General features: G+C 39.1%; 1 protein-coding gene and 1 long non-coding RNA gene across 5 annotated transcripts in view; one reads left to right on the top strand and one right to left on the bottom strand.

The window, feature by feature from the left end:
• The first annotated feature begins 3270 nt into the window (after positions 1-3270).
• sema4d (sema domain, immunoglobulin domain (Ig), transmembrane domain (TM) and short cytoplasmic domain, (semaphorin) 4D) overlaps positions 3271-17746 on the top strand; it is a 64326-nt gene continuing 49850 nt past the window's right edge. For 2 of the 4 annotated variants that reach the window (XM_082141602.1, XM_082141599.1), the window contains exon 1: positions 3272-3420. The gene's annotated coding sequence lies outside the window, so the exon portion shown is untranslated. Of the gene's footprint in view, positions 3473-3532; positions 3636-17746 lie in introns of all 4 variants that reach the window. The other 2 variants (XM_082141600.1, XM_082141601.1) reach the window with 2 other exon arrangements.
• Positions 9459-12660, bottom strand: LOC309478227. The gene is made up of 2 exons (XR_014198880.1): positions 12528-12660; positions 9459-12483 (listed from the first exon to the last, which is right to left on the bottom strand). It is a non-coding gene; the product is annotated as an uncharacterized lncRNA (long non-coding RNA).

Raw genomic sequence — 17746 nt, forward strand, 5'->3', positions numbered from 1 at the left:
ACTCTTGTGGGAGAAGAGGAAGAAGAACAACACATCTGTGCAATTATCCGTCATATCAGCGTCCTCAGAGAACGATCCCGGGGTTAAACCACCAGCAGCTGCTGCGTTCAGGAATAACAGAGGGAATCTGCTTCACTTGTGGGTCAGGTTCAAGAAGCTTTGTAGCTTGCCGTCACACTGGTAATATGGTTTTGCAGTGCTGGAATGCCATAGTTTACTGGTTAATATTAAAACATGCATAGTATGTCTCCATCAGCAGGACGGGCTCATTTACATAATGCATTCTAGAGAAATTAATTACTGGGTTTTGCTAAGGAGGGGGGGGGGGCACTGATCTAAACAAACCTCTAACTTTTTAAAGACCGCAAGAAACCACATAGCAACTCCCTGGCAACCACCTAGATAGAACATCCTGGCAACCACCTGGAACACCCCAGCAAGAACACTCTGGCAACCACTCAAAGCAACTATATAGCAAATCCCTGGCAACCACCTAGATCACCCTAACAACCACATAGCAAATCCCTGGCAACCTCACTGTCCTAGCAACTAAATAGCAATGCCCTGGCAATCACCTAGAGCAGTTCTGTATCCACATAGCAGCTCCCTGTCAACCCCCCAGAACACAGTGGCAGCCTCCGAGAACACCCTAGCAACCACATGGTAACTCCATACCCTAGCAACCATATAGTATCTTCTTGGCAACCACCCAGAACACCCTAATAAACACATAGCAACTCTCTGCCCAAGCAAATGCATAGCAACTCCCTGGCAACCACCTAGACTAAAAATTCAAACACATAGCAACTACTTAGATCGCCCTAACAACCATATAGCGAATCCCTGGCAACCACCTGTCAACCTCCCTGCCCTAGCAACCACATAGCAACTCCCTGGCAACAACCCAGACAATAGTAACTACATACCATCACCCTGCCAATCACCTAGAGCACTATAGCAACCACATAGCAACTCCCTGACAGCAACACCCTGGCAACACCCTGGCAGCCTCCTAGCATACCCTAGCAACCACGTACAGTATCAACTCTTTTGGCAACCACCGAGAACACCCTAGCAACCATAAAGAAACGCTGTGGTGACCTCCTAGACAAGCACAGCTCACTCAGCTTCTTCAGAAACTGTTAAAATCTAGTTGACATCAGGATTCCTGTACTCTGTGTACTTCATATCTATACATATCAAAGGGCAGATCTGATCATACATTGTCCCTCTTACTCAGAGATGCCTCACATTCCCAGTATGTCTTTGACATACTGAACTCAGCTCATGTTTACGGCTCATACTTCACGTGTACAGCAGCGTTACACGCAGCACTCAGAGCGTGACGTCCAGGGTCACACGCAACAGAGCGATTCTCCATCGCTTCAGCTGTTTATGAGCGCTTGCTCGTTTGACACTGTTATCTGTGTAAGGAGTGCCATTACATCAGATCTCTTCTTTTAAAATTCTTCCAGATCGGTAGATAACAGATAAAGCAGTTTAAAGGGTCATTCTGTGAAAGCAATGCGTAAAAACAGATGGAAACTGTTCGCACGGCTCATCAAAGTGAAATATCCAGAGCCTCTGGCCTGAAACAATGAAACTAGCGCACACAAGCAACTTTACTGACTATATTCCTTTATCAAAAATAATGTGAATAATAATAATGTGAATGAATGCAGTTTCTTTCTGTCGTTCTTTTGCCTGGTAATGAAAGACAACACTTGCTCTGTCCTGCACACTCCTGTTTTGATTCACTCCTCCATGAGCTGGAAATGTCACATAACCTTTGACCTTTTGACAAGGGCCTTTTCATTTCGTTCTTGCAGCTTGCTAGTGGCGAAAGAAATGTTTCTTTTTCCGCTTTTTATTTCTTATAAACATCCACTGTGATGTCAAGGCCCATAATTTGAGACACAGAGCCCATAAACGGACACACTGTCCAGGATTAAAGCAAATCTAGGTTCCAGTGTAACACGTATCCTCACATACTGAGCTTATGTAACACTCAGCCAAAGACAACACTTTTAAATGCTTGTTACGTAAACACACTGACTCTATAGGTGCAATAACTCTATGGCCTGGTTTCACAGACAGGGCTCAGATAAAGCCACGATTAGGATTAGTTCAATTAGGACATTTTAGTAGCTTTTATAAACATGCCTTTGAAAAAAAAAACATTACTGTTTTGAGGCTGTGTCTGAAATCTCCCCCTATCCCCCTAAATAGGGTGTTATTTGAGGGGACAACCATTTGTAGTGGTGTCCGAAACCATATCGAATGAACTCATTCAATCCCACAATGCACCGCGTCAGCCCTTCCGGCGTACTCAGTGTCCGAATTCACTCACTCGTTTTCATTCATTCCATCAAGGGGACTATTTTAGTGGACTAAGATAGGGAATAGTGAATGAGGGTAAAGGGGGGAGATTTTAAACACAGCATGAGTCATTGAATCATTCACTAAACCGAGTCTTTAAAAAATGCTGATTCATTCAGTAACAAAACAATTGACTTGCTGTGTTTGAAATCTCCCACTATACACTCATTCACTATTCTCTATACTCCACTTATCCACGCGGGATTTCATTTGGCACAACCGTCACAGTGCATTATGGGTATTCTTTAGCCATTGAGCGTCCATCGGTTGTACACTCGTTATTGCGGTGCATTGTGGGATTGAATAAATGCACTCGATAATGTCCACTATGGTTTCGGACACCACTACAAATGGCTGTCCCCTCAAATAGTGCCCTATTTAAGAGTATAGGGGGTGATTTCGGACACAGCCACTGCCTTTACGAACGAGTCATTGAATCATTCACTCAATCGATTTGTGTAAAAACACTCAATCATTCATGAGAGAAACACCACTACTGATGTATGATGTTCGGTTTAATCTTTCCATCAACTTCTCAGAAACTGCCCAAGCTGTTGTTGCAAGTTCTAACATAGTATAATGTTACATACCACAGTTAAAAGTATTTTATTTTATTATACGATATGGTATCAAGAATTAAGGTTTAAATATGTATTATTATTTTTTGTTAAATCACATAAAATGATTTGTTGTATCATTGAGTAATTTAGTTTTTCTAAAAACATAAAATCTCATCGAAAAAAAATTCAAACGTATATTAACAAAACCAACTTATTCTATAGTCGTTTATAAGCGTCTCAGGATTGTTGATCGCTCTCTCTCGCTCGCTTTCTCGCTTCTCTCTCTCTCTCTCTCTCTCTCTCTCTCTCTCTCTCTCTCTCTCTCTCTCTCTCTCACACACACACACACACAAGAACACAAACATTGCTGAGAGGGAGAAGCGCGTCAGGTCACGGCATCAGCTCTCACAACTCTTTAAACTTTAAACGTTTAACCCGCGCGCGGAGGACCGGAACCCTTCCTTCTTCTTCACGCGCCCGGGTGAGTGTCTGTGCGGGATTCAGTCGCAGTGTGTGTGTGTGTGTGTGTGTGTGTGTGTGTGTGTGTGTGTGTGTGTGTGTGTGTGAATGTGTGTGTCAATGTGTGTGTCCAGGTTTTGAGGATTGTTGTTCTCCGGTTTCTATGGACTCTGGTCTCGAGAGGGTTTAGGACTTTGAGCTGCACTTGTTCCTCCGCGGCTGGATCATTAACAGCAGGTTTCTTCCTCCTCTATACGACACAACACTCCAGTTTCACCGTATATCGCTGTTTGTTCGCGTTTAGTGGCGGGTTAGTTTAGTGTTTCCTTGTATTTGGTTCAGAAACAACCGAACAAAAGGAAAGTATTTGCTCTTTTTAAAATATAAAATGCTCATTGGCTGACAGCGACTCTGTCTGTCGTCTTCGGTCGCTCCCTTTTAATTGTTTGTTTGCGTAAGTTAATTCAGACTGGGTTAACCTGCACGTTTAGTGCTGTTTAGTTTAGTTTAATTGTGTGTTTTCTTTATGTTAGTCTGGCATTTAAGGGTCATGAAGAGGTCTGCAGTCAAACTCGCATAAATTATCCCAGACTGTTCATCTAAACAACAAAAGAGTCTTCTAGCTCAAATGAGACCACAACTGATTTTTTTTTTCTTTGTGCTTTTTTTAGTTGAGAACTAGTCAAGGTTGTATTTATTTGTACAAACTTCATATATAATCAATGCAAATGTATTTGGTGACGACATGAGCATCATCATTTTCAACATCAAAATTTAGGTTAAAGTTTGTGTGAGGTGAAGGTTTAATCACCCTTTTGTTGTTTTGTAGTTTAATTTAAATGGTCATGTGTTATGAATGACATGCATGGAAATAAAAGGAATACAAATAGTAAAATTTTACATGCAGTCTCTCAGTTAATAATATGGGTTTATAATTGCATGTAGTTTAAACATTAAAGCAACTATATGCAGACATAGAGTATTTTTCGACACAGTTATTGAATCTTTGTCAGCTTGTTTCTGTTGCATGTGCTCATTTTTAAACTGCATAAATCTTCATGTAGTTTTTAAACATGTTTGGAGACTCTTTGGTCTCTCAGAGCAGGATCCCGAAGGCTGGCTAGAATAGAAGCAAGGTAAAAGTGTCTGCTAAGTGGAAGAATATAGCTTGACATGAACTGTTGGCTGTCAGCGGAGGGTTATCATTCAGACAATGCCTTTGTGTCCATGACCTCTTGACCCTGAATGCCTAAAAACTGACCCTTGAAATGATAGAATTTATTCTTTGCTTCAGGGACTACTTGGTATTTTACTGTAAAACGTGTTGAAATTTAATAAACAAAAGCACATGATAATATTATTAAAAGATAAAAAGGATTATTATTGCTAGAACTAAATCTTAAGTTCAAGTTGATTTGTTTTCCCATCGATATAGAGTTGGGTTGTGTTCAGAATAGCAAACCCTACTTATTGTACTTGTGTTTTTGCATTTTACATTTATTCATTTAGCAGTATTTATACAGTATAATACAGATCACCACCTACAGCATGTGATTGGATTATTTGACAGAATTATAAAATAAGTATGTCTAACTTTATCTGCATACATACAGTATATACTCACATATGGCAATAGTAGCCTATATATATATAGCGAGATCACAACTGTTTGATTGTTTATATCATCACAAAATGTAACTATATTGTCGCCCAGCTCAAATCTGCTAAATGCAACTATAAGGCATGAACATATTAATATTAACATCAACATCAGGATTTTCTGTAAAGCTGCTTTGAAATATCATGAGGTCATGTGACAACAATGTAGCTTACTATTATTTGAAATGCCTGTGCGCTGTTTCACATACTACTTTTTAAAAATAGTAGGCCGTGTATACACACACACACAGAGTTCAGTTCGCTAGTATTTTATTCTGAATATAGCCTTGATCTTTGCATGTGCTGTAATAATTAGAGCAGATGCCAGTACTCGCCGATGGGTTCATTGATGTTAAATTAGTCCCTCGGGACATTTTTAATGAGGAAATGATCTTATGAGTGGGTCATATACCGTATGTTAATCTGAACATGGATTGTGTCGATAGTCCAGCCAGACAATGACCCGCCTTCATGGTTGAACACGATAGAATCATGTAACCCAGATGAGTTGGCGCCGGGTCAGACCGGTACCCAATATCCCTGTGAACCGAACACCAGTGGCCCGTCGATGAACAGAACCGGCCTTTCAGAACAAAACCTACCAGATTCAGAGTGTTGTTTTAAAGGGATAGTTCACCTTTTCAACATTGAATTTCAATAATGAATTAAAATTTTTGGGTGAATGGACTCTTTAATGATTTGAATTTTGGACAGATTGATTAATCCTGAATTAAAAATCAATGCAGCGATTGACCTTTTAGACTTGCTTTGAGGCGATAGCAGGGGTCTCTCATTAGTAATCCAGTGAAATGCGACCTGATCCGAACCCTACATCGATGCCCTAACCGGTCTCCGACCCTTGTTTTAATGCTCCGTCCACATTGTGGATCCTGAAAAAGACTCGTCCACGGCACATAATGTTCCTTCACTCTAAGAAACCGCACAAAAGTGCCACTCTTGAGTCTGTGAGCCGAACACAGTCGTGCTTTGTGTCCCTCTGCCAACATCCCTCCATCTCCCAGAGGAGTGTGGAGAGAAGGATCTGGACTGATAGGAGGACGCCCTTATTCTGTTACCTTTCTGGATACTAATTACCCCTCTAATCTGACCCCAGGCTGGTTTATGCTGGCCCCGACACCTGCACAGGTCTCCGAGCAGTCACAGGGTTTCTTCAGATAGCTTCTTCTCTTGAAAACACACTGTGATAAGCAATGCTTGGTGATCGATAACAGGTCTGAATAATAATGATGCCCCGAGGCCAGTGAGAGCGTTATGGTCCAGTCGACAGGCCAATACTGTGTTGTCACTACATCTTCCTTTAATTGTCATGCACATGCATTTTTATGCCTTGCAAAATTAAATAATTAGTTTTGTATAATGTATTGAGCGTTGTTGTGGGGAGCAGTGCTATTTTAGCATTATTTATATACTCTTATAATGTATGTTAATATTTTGAATTAGCTTCTTTTTTAAAAAATATTTTCAGGTTTCAAATTGAATTTGACTTTAAGTAATTTTATGTGCTTTTTGTCATTTTCGGTATAGTATCGAATATCGAATATCAGTGTCGGTATAATATCGAATATCAGTGTCGGCATAGTATCGAATATCGACTCCATATCGGTGTCGGCCGATATATGATCAGTTTTAATGTTATTGTTATCGGCCCGATAAGAGAATTTGTCCAATATATTAAAGCTGATAGTGATAAATAATGGAATATTTCCTTCAGCTGAGACACTTCAGATGCGCACTGTTCAACATGATGGTTTTAAATCGCTTGAAATATGATTGGAATAACTTCAGAAGGAAAGTGCAACATGTCTATTATATCGGCTACACAATTGCAATAAGTCTCTCAAAAATTAAATACAAATTTGGATTTAAATTTATCAGCTTTCAAATAGAAAGAGTTATCGGTATCGGCCAACATTTTTATATCGGTGCATCCCTAAAATTTTTTTTATTATTTATTTCAGCTTTAGTGATGTTTTAGTCATTTTAGTACTTTAACTTGGACTTTTTTATTTCAGTTTTCTGCCAAGATAACATTTATCATTTTTGTTAGAAAATATTTTCAAGTATGTTTATACATGGATATCATGAAGTTACACTACATAACTTGCAGTTATTATTGCAAAATATAAGTTCACTGTAAAGAAATTAAAAAGATAAAGTCGTGTTTAAAGAAAAAAAAAAAACTGCCAGCTGTGTTTGCCAGAATAATTCTGTAAAAATATAGTAAAACATTTTACATATTTACAGAACAACATGTAGATTTTACGTTTTAAAACTGTAATTTACACACAAAAAAACTCAAAACATTTTAAACCGGTAAATCCAACAGCATATGTACAACCGATAACAACAAAAAACTAAGAAGAAACAATAAATACAATTAAAAAAATCATCAAATGTGAAATGCCTCAGAGGAAACTCGGTATACGGCTTTTCACTGTAAATTATAAGATGATTTGTTCTTTATACTTAAAAAAATTGTACATTTAATAGTATTTCACTGTAAAATTACACAAAATGTAAGGTTAGATCTATTTTAGCACTAAATAAATGTTTTCTGTGTGAATATATGTCAAAATGTCATTTATTCCTGTGATCAAAGCTGAATTTCAGCATCATTACTCCAGTCTTCAGTGTCACATGATCCTTCAGAAATCATTCTGATGTGATGAACGTTTCTTCTCATTATCAGTGTTGATCAGTTGTGCTGCTTCATATTTTTGTGGAGTCCGAGATACATTTTTTCAGGATTTTTGGATGAATAGAAAGAAATTTATTTGAAATGGAATATTTTGTGACGTTATTTACTGTCATTGTCAAACATGTCTGTAAGTAAATAAAGAGGGCCATGAGCTAATCAGTCATTTGATGAAATATTATAAAGCCAATTATTATTATTTTTTTTCATAACAACATGCATTTATGAATCATTCACAGTGAAACCAGAAACAAAAGTAAATGGGGTAAATTTGGATTTCAAGTTGACTTCATGGAGAGTCACAAGACTCATGTGGGATGGTCATTTTTTAATCTCGGATAACTAAACCAGGCTCATTCCAGAGATAATCGATTTATTGGCTGATGGGAAGGCCATCCTGCTGTTTGGAAGCGTCTCCCTGCTGAATGGATTCATTGTGTCGGATTGACTTGATTTCTCTTGCGTGCCACGAGTTATCGGACACGGATGTCGTTTCAGACCAGATAACACTAACGCCAGCAAAAAAACAAATTCTTCCTTGGGAAACGATAATGATTAATCCCTATTTGCATTTAACAGCAGTGTTCTCAGTTTTATACGTGTTTTTATTAAATGCAAATGTTTTCTGGGTGGTTTAGGGAGTGAAACGAGAATTTTCCGAGATTAAATATTTCTGAAGGGAGTGTTTGAGAAGAAACAAACAGTTATGTGGAGGAGAGAGCAGTCAGCGCTTTAAAAGTGCACAAATTATATTGTGTTCAATCAAGACTGAGGCCATATTCTACATCCCTGTAGCATTTTACTTTTCTCCCTGAAGCTAGTCAAGGTCTCTTGCACCAAAACAGTCGTAATTTAGTTTAACATGATCATTTTCCGCCCTCTCTCTGACCTTCTCAACTCGCAAGCTCTATTCCAGCTCATACTCTAGTAAACACAGCTCTCATTTGCACTTACTTTCAGTGAATTACATTGATAAAATGTCATATTGTGATCATGCACAGAGTGAATTTGCATAAATGCAGTTCAGACTTTAAAGGAACACGCCGACTTTTTGGGACTTTAGCTTATTCACCGTATCCCCCAGAGTTAGATAAGTCCATACCCTTCTCATCTCCGTGCGTGCCGTAACTCTGTCTGACTCACCCATCGTTAGCCTAGCTTAGCACAAAGACTGGAGGTAAATGGCTCCAGCTAGCATACTGCTCCCAATTAGTGACAAAATAACGCCAACATTTTCCTACAGTTAGAAGATGGCTGTGTCTCATGTGACCTTGTTATTTGTACACGCTGTGACTATACAAATCACAACATGTAAATAGGAAAATGTTAGCATTATTTTTGTCACTTATTGGGAGCGGTATGCTAGCTGGAGCCATTTACTTCCAGTCTTTGTGCTAAGCTAGGCTAGCGGTGGGTGCGTCAGACAGAGTTACGGCACGCACGGAGATGAGAAGGGTGTGTATGGACTTATCTAACTCTGGGGGATACGGTGAATAAGCTAAAGTCCCAAAAAGTCGGCGTGTTCCTTTTAAAACTGTGGTGGAGGGAAAAATATTCAGAAAATAATGTAACGGCTCTTCCTCAAATAAAACTCTTAAATGCCTTCAGAAGACTTGTAATATAGCATGTAAAAGAGATTTTTTGAAGGAAATACTATTCCAGTGTTCCTACCTCAAACATTCATGTTTCATTCAACGTGTTACTTGCCATTTCTTTGTAATTATTCATGAAATTTACCTGCAATTTGTGAGTGAAAATGGTTTCAAAGTAAATACTACATCAGAATTTTTTGTTCATTGTAGTGCACGCCTCATTTGGAGTTTTTAATGGTACTTTTATCATTTTTATTAATATAATTATTGTTTGTCCTTTTAGGAGTTTTACAGCACCAGAAGGAGATTTGAATTGTGAATGTTAGAGTATGTGTACAAACTACAAACTCTTATTTGAAAAGACCTGTTTTTCATCAAATTTGGCGAAAGCTTTGGCAGGATCTGTATCTTTGCTTCTGTTTTACAAGAATCCTGTGACTCTCTGATGGTGTGAAACCATGTGTGATGATGTTCCCGTAAATACACACTCAAATGCAAACATCATCTACCCTAGTGCACTGACTCATGGTCATTCAGGCTGATCGGGGTTCATCGTGTTCTTCAGTGTTACTTTGTAACATTATCCAGGGTTTTGTTGAGGTCAACATCCTTAAAGTGCCTCTGTTATGCTCTTTTGAAGTTTGATAATTTTGTTTTGTAGGCAAGGCAAGTTTATTTATATAGCACATTTACATTTCATACACTATGGCAATTCAAAGTGCTTCACAAAATAAAAACAATGAAAATTAAAACAGTTATAAAAGAAATGAAAAGAGTAAAAAGATGATACATAGATAAACTTCTCATCTGGCAAAACACCGGTGTATCATATTTTTCACGGCTCCCAGTTTTCCTGTGAGATTTTCCTGTGGTGTTCTTTGCAGTCTCCTACAACAGGTTTAGTTTACATGCATCCAAGGTCAAAAAACACTTTTCTAGCATCAGCTCTTTTCTCAAAGTGTCTGAAACGGTTCGTTTGAAGATTCACGCTTTAAACCCCTCCTTTCCCTGAGCCTGCTCTGCTCTTATTGGTCAGATGGCCCAGTTTGTTGTGATTGGTCAGATGGCTCAGTCTGTTGTGATTGGTCTACTCTGCTCTGATTGGTCAGATGGCCCAGTCTGTTGTGATTGGTCTACTCTGCTCTGATTGGTCAGATGGCTCAGTCTGTTGTGATTGGTCAGATGGCCCAGTCTGTTGTGATTGGTCTACTCTGCTCTGATTGGTCAGATGGCTCAGTCTGTTGTGATTGGTCAGATGGCTCAGTCTGTTGTGATTGGTCTACTCTGCTCTGATTGGTCAGATGTCCCAGTCTGTTGTGATTGGTCAGATGGCTCAGTCTGTTGTGATTGGTCTACTCTGCTCTGATTGGTCAGATGGCCCAGTCTGTTGTGATTGGTCTACTCTGCTCTGATTGGTCAGATGGCTCAGTCTGTTGTGATTGGTCAGATGGCCCAGTCTGTTGTGATTGGTCAGATGGCTCAGTCTGTTGTGATTGGTCTACTCTGCTCTGATTGGTCAGATGGCCCAGTCTGTTGTGATTGGTCAGATGACTCAGTCTGTTGTGATTGGTCTACTCTGCTCTGATTGGTCAGATGGCCCAGTCTGTTGTGATTGGTCAGATGGCCCAGTCTGTTGTGATTGGTCAGATGGCCCAGTCTGTTGTGATTGGTCAGATGGCCCAGTCTGTTGTGATTGGTCAGATGGCCCAGTCTGTTGTGATTGGTCAGATGGCCCAGTCTGTTGTGATTGGTCAGATGACTCAGTCTGTTGTGATTGGTCTACTCTGCTCTGATTGGTCAGATGGCCCAGTCTGTTGTGAGACAATAACTTATTTGTTGTGCACTTTGATCTTTAAAACTTTGCAGACCTTTCACCTTCACAAACAGCTGTATTACACACTGCAGACTTTAATATGAATGTGTTAATATACATATTTGCATTTGCATTGAAAACAGAATTGTCTTGCTCATTTGTAATGTTTGCTGTAGACATACTATCACAACTCAAAGCTTCCCAGTCCATTCAACACATTTTTGTAGTTTTGCAGCTTTGTACTTCTCAATAAGATGTCTATTGTTTGGAGGCTTATTTTATTGCAGAGCTGAAGTCATTTCAATGGTACACCAATCTCTTTAAAATCACAATCTGTGTTCGTTCTTCCAGAAAGGGAGTTTCGTAGAGCGAAGTTATTAATTCAATCCGAGCCAGCAGGTACAAAGAAAGACAAGCTAATTAAATTTGGAAAATGATTGGCGTGTAGATGAGAATCACAGTTAAACTAATGCACATGCACAATTTCTTTTTCAATGCATGACTTTTTGTCATTCTTTCATAATTCCCCCGAATTATCTGATGTAAAGCAACAAAAAAATCTTTGCAATTAAAAAGGATTTGAATTTGATGAAATTCAAAAGATGCACGATATAGAAATTTGATTGATTTGAACTTGTTTTTTAATAAAATGCATAAAAAAATTATTATATAAAAAATAATTGTATTATGGAAAAAACTTTGTGCACAACTACGATATTTATATTGAACTTTACATGCTTGAATTCAAATTATATTTTAATGTTTGATAGAAACAACTGATATCTTTAGAGCTTTTCTATACTTGCCATACTGTTTGAATTGCAAAGAAAATAAGTGCAGATATCTGCTTCAGATATTAATCATTTATTTAAAAATGTGAGAGTGATATTGTGCATCTGGCATCTCTAATCAAAAACCCTGTGCTCTGCTAATGTGAACATTTATCTTTTTTTTTCTTGCAAATGCAGATCATCTGATGCGCGGTGCACATGCATCACATGGTCTTCAGACTCGTGCTGGACAACCAATTGCTAAATTCGCACAGAGCAGCTTGTGAGATCAGTTTAGGTTTTGCGTTCTGATCAGTTGTCGTCCCTAGTGTAGTGGTTAAATTTAGGATAGAAATGCGATAAGTGTGGATCATCTTGAAACCAGAACTCTTCCCAACCCTGGTGAAGAGCCGACTGGTCTGTGTCGCTGCGTTATGGACACACTCTGACCCTGTAAACAATAGAAGACTCACACACTGACCCAGCCCCCTCTGTGCATTGATTATATTCTGCTGTCAGCAATCTCAAGTGTGCTCTGCGATTACACACACACACACACACACACACACACACACACACACACACACACACACACACACACACACACACACACACACACACACACACACACACACAAATGCATGCAGTTGCACCAGCTGATCTGCCGTTATTGTTTTGCACCTGTCACAGCAGTGCTTCAAACAGTGTGTGTGTGAGAATGTTATAATCTGACATTAATTGTTGCTTTGACACGGGGTGGATGTTGAGGTTAAACCGTCTTGATTCGGGTGCTTTTTTTTTTTTTTTTTCATGGTTCTTGACATTCAGCATGGTTTGACAGAGAGAGAGAGAGAGAGAGAGAAGGAAGGAAAGGGGGAGGTTTGAATGTCTCTTCATCTCCGTTTGCTCGTGTTCAGACCTCCACAGCCAGACAGAACCATCAACCTTTATGACACCCAGAAAATTGCAGATTTACTCTAAATTATACACACGTCTGAAAGGAAACCGACACGTATGAGACCAGCGGACACACTGAAATGATTCCCGCTTGGTTTTTGTTGCATCTTTGTGGATTTTGTGGTTGTCCTCCCTGAGCTCCAGAGCGTCTGACCGGCACTCGGTGAGTTTAAGGAACGCCTCTTGTATTTTTTTGGATGTTGTTAGATGCATATTGCTAATTTTAATAACATATAGAGTCAAGTCAAGTATATTTGTATAGTGCTTTTCACAATACAGATTGTATCAAAGCAGCTTCACAGTATTAAATTAAAATAATACAACAAGGTTTGTTTCAAGTGGAATTTATTGATTGATAAAATTAAATTAAATATCCCCCAAATATCCCCAACTGAGCAAGCCAAAGGCAACATATAGAGTAGACAATAGATCAGCTGATTTTATAGTTTTTCTTTTCGTGGTTGTTTTCTCTGAGCTTCAGAGTGTCTTTACCAACAGTAAAAAATGTTTATGTTATTTAGTGGTTGTGCTTTATAGGTTTTCTGTTGGTTGTTTAGTTGTAGGTTTTGTTTTTAAAGTGTGCTTCTCTTTTGCATGCTGCTGTAGCGTCGCTAATACAGTTTCTCATATTGAAGATTATTATATTTACATGCATATCCCATATGCACATTCATTATTCCACAAATTCCAAACGAATCAGAAACACCACCTGCAAAAGCCTAACATTGTGTTAGCAAGATTAGCAGAAAACATAAAGATATCTTGTCTTGTATTGTCTGTGAATTCCTCCTGACAGGCTTTAGGAAGGTGTAGTTTAGTTGTGGCTTTTGGCACGTGTCCGTATGTCTCCTTCAGCCGTGATCAAATGCATATTTAAACCTCCACTGTAAGCAGTGTTTTCTCTCTTCACGTGTGTGTGTGTGTGTGTGTGTGTGTGTGTGTGTGTGTGTGTGTGTGTGTGTGTGTGTGTGTGTGTGTGTGTGTGTGTGTGAGCCTTCCATAGCAGCATTGCGAGATCAAAGCACACACACACAGCGTTTCAAGACACATCTGTCTGATTTCAAAGTGGGCTCATGCATCCCTCTAGAGTGGACACTGTATGTGTGTGTTTTAGTGTCAAAATAAAAGTCCCGCTCCTGACACATCGGCCAAACAGACAAGCTTTTCGGCCAATGGCGATAATTAAAAAATATCGGCCTTGGCAATATACCGGTTGACCACTAGAAAACCTTGGTCGACATAAAACATAAAATCTTTTCTTTGAGGAATCATTCACGTCTGAAGCTCACACACTGCAGGACGATGCACACATTAGAGGTTCGATCACATAATAGTGATGCTAGACTTGGCAAACTTAGATCTGTGCGTTCGGTCTTAAAGGGACGACAGCCTAATAAACCCGCTGCCATCTGTGTCATTAATGTTAATCAAACAACAAAAGACAGAGAAAATCACTCACTGCTCTTGACTGAATAACCTTTGAATCTTTAATTCACTCAGTGAAGACTATGCAGCGTATTATATTTCTAGATTTGATTATTCAATGTCTGTAGTATTTCTCACTACGTGTTAAATAAAACTTTTATGCTAAAAAACAGTACTAAACTAAAGTTGTCGGCAGACTCAAGTGTGTGGAAACTGAACACACATCTGTATACGTCACAGATCCCACAATATCAAAATGATATTCAAAATTTTTTTTTAGCTTAATTAAAGAAATGCTTTGGTTAATAATAAAGAGGATTTTTTAAGCTATGAAACTTGACGTATGTTTTAATGGTACAAACCCACTTATATGTCAAATAAATCAAGGCAAATTTATTTCTCGTGTCATGAGCCCTATAAATTTAGCAAGTTTCTATTTGAGAGAGAAACCCTGGTTGCAACCTTTTTGTAAAAAGGAATCAAGTTTTAGACGTGAATGTAGTGGCGCCTGCATGGTAAATGAATACCTTTACAATGCATATGGGATCTATTGGGAGAATTTGATTATGGCTTGTGTTTTCCGTCTGCTTGCAGATTTAAACCCTGGTCGAAGCACCTCAGGTTCTTGGAATCATTGTTGAGGAATGTCATACCCTCATTGGAAACTTCTGGAAATATAACAATTGGGTCATATTGTGGAAAACCCAGAGAACTGGAACGCTTGCGTATCATAAATGTTCCATTCCAAGCGTCTCTTCATTCCTGAAGCAGTTTATTAAAGGATCAAATAGGCATTTGACCTTTTAGTGGCCCGTTGCATTCTGGGAGAACCCTACTGGGATCGATGAGACGGTCGTCACCGCCCGTCACGTTTGGGGTAATTAGCTGCCATTGTTCTGAGGTGAGAAGGAATTTGTGTCTGTATAGAAATCCAGCGTTGTTTCCAAACCATTGGTTCAAAGCGGAGATGTTGACACATGCAAATGAGCAGGAATGTTGCGATGCGTAATTATCAGAACATCTCAATTAATCCCCGATGGTCCATTCTTTGTGTACTCTGATGGTTGTACCTATATGCTAAACTGTGATTTACAGTGTCAGCCTTGCGATCACCATTAGTGTCTTTGTGTGGTTCTGTTGTGGGTTTCATGAACCCTAATGAGGAGAAGTGGGCTAGACGACTGCCATACGCTTGTCTCCCAGAGGACTTCAGTGATGTCTCAGACGCGAGCCTCGAGGCGTTCTGGAGTCGAGAGAGAGACTCGCATCTCAAATACGTCTTCTAGAGCTGCCAAGAGCCATTCAATAACCAATGAAACATATTAAAAAGATTTTAAGTGATTTTAAAGTGACTAAGTACCAAGTTTGTCTGGTTTTAAACCTGGCATTGTATATTAGGTATATTGTTGGCTCCTTGACTAATTGCTTTCCTCTCTTATAATTTGTGTCATCTTAATGCATAATGTAAAATGATCAGACGCTGGACAAGAAAATACCACTCAAATTTTCTTCAGTCAAGATTTTTCTTTTGATAAAAGGTCAATGCTGTTATTCAGCAAGGATGCATTAAATTAATCAAAAGTGACAGAAAAGACATTTATATCATGTTAAATGTTTGCTATTTCAAATAAATGCTGTACTTTTTTTGTCTATACATCAAAGAATCCTGACAAAAAACGATCACGGTTTTCTCAAAAATATATAGCAGCACAACCGTTTTCAAATGTGTTCAATCATCTTACCGATCGCAAACGTGTGAGTAGTTTGATAATCTAGTTTTCTTCCTGTTCCTATAGTGTATGTGTGTGTTCCTATAGTGTATGTGTGTGTTCCTATAGTGTATGTGTGTGTTCCTATAGTGTAGTGTGTGTGTTCCTATAGTGTAGTGTGTGTGTTCCTATAGTGTAGTGTGTGTTCCTATAGTGTATGTGTGTGTTCCTATAGTGTAGTGTGTGTGTTCCTATAGTGTAGTGTGTGTTCCTATAGTGTAGTGTGTGTTCCTATAGTGTAGTGTGTGTGTTCCTATAGTGTAGTGTGTGTGTTCCTATAGTGTAGTGTGTGTTCCTATAGTGTATGTGTGTGTTCCTATAGTGTAGTGTGTGTGTTCCTATAGTGTAGTGTGTGTTCCTATAGTGTAGTGTGTGTTCCTATAATGTAGTGTGTGTTCCTATAGTGTAGTGTGTGTTCCTATAATGTAGTGTGTGTTCCTATAGTGTAGTGTGTTTCCTTCATTGGCTTGATGTTGCATCTGTTGACATGCTGAATAATGGATGAAGCTGACGGTGTGCTGCAGTTTTAATCTGTTTTGTAAAATCACCCTGTTGCGCTCTGATCTGTTCAGATATTAAGTTCGACTAGAGCTGAAGGAAATATATTGTATATAAATTACCTCTATGTATTGCTCTATTTTTAGCACAGTTTTTCTCTTGGGTTTCAGGGTCTCTGTTAATCTATTTTTCGCTGATGAAAACGCTCATACCTTTGTGCAGGTGATAGAATCTAATGTTTCTGTAGTTAGTAAGATCTGACTCTCATGTTCGCTGGATTCCAGAACCCGTTCTATTCATTCTCTGGGGTTCCGCTGTCGCCATGGCGATGGAATCCCCCTCCAAGCTGGCGGAAACCCCTCTCTCCTTTAGATGAGGCTGAGTGTGGCTCGCCCCGAGAACAGCTGTGTGTGTGTGTGTGTGTGTGTGTGTGTGTGTGTGTGTGTGTGTGTGTGTGTGTGTGTGTGTGTGTGTGTGGAGTTAAAAAGTTACCATGGTAATCAATCATGGTATCCACCATAATATAATATTAATTGTTACTATAAAAAACGTAATAACTTGCTATTAATCAATGTTGGCCTTCAGAGCTATTTGTTTAATTGGATTTCTCAGTAGTGTTGCTTGCTTTTTAGTACAAACGCTATTTTATTGGTTAACCTGCAGGTTTGTGTTTGACACCTGACAAGATTTCAGTAATCTAGTCTTGGGTCGCATGGGCATCATCAGCCAACTGTTCTGAATCAGAATTACTGATGCCTGATTCATGAACTCTTTGGATTTTGATTGAATCTCTTTTAGGATTCGGATTGAATCGCTCTGTACTTGGGAGTCGGATTGAATCGTCGGATTGAATCGCTCTGTACTTGGGAGTCGGATTGAATCGTCGGATTGAATCGCTCTGTACTTGGGAGTCGGATTGAATCGTCGGATTGAATCGCTCTGTACTTGGGAGTCGGATTGAATCGCTCTGTACTTGGGAGTCGGATTGAATCGCTCTGTAATTGGGAGTCGGATTGAATCGCTCTGTTCTTTGGAGTCGGATTGAATCGCTCTGTAATTGGGAGCTGTTTCTTATCGCTCTTTTGGGAGCCGATTCTTTTCAATGAATCAGCCAAATGTGTTCGCGAAGCAGTCTGAAGTATTTTTCTA

Source organism: Leuciscus leuciscus (assembly GCF_965113295.1).
Source record: "Leuciscus leuciscus genome assembly, chromosome: 16".
Lineage (NCBI taxonomy): Eukaryota > Metazoa > Chordata > Actinopteri > Cypriniformes > Leuciscidae > Leuciscus > Leuciscus leuciscus.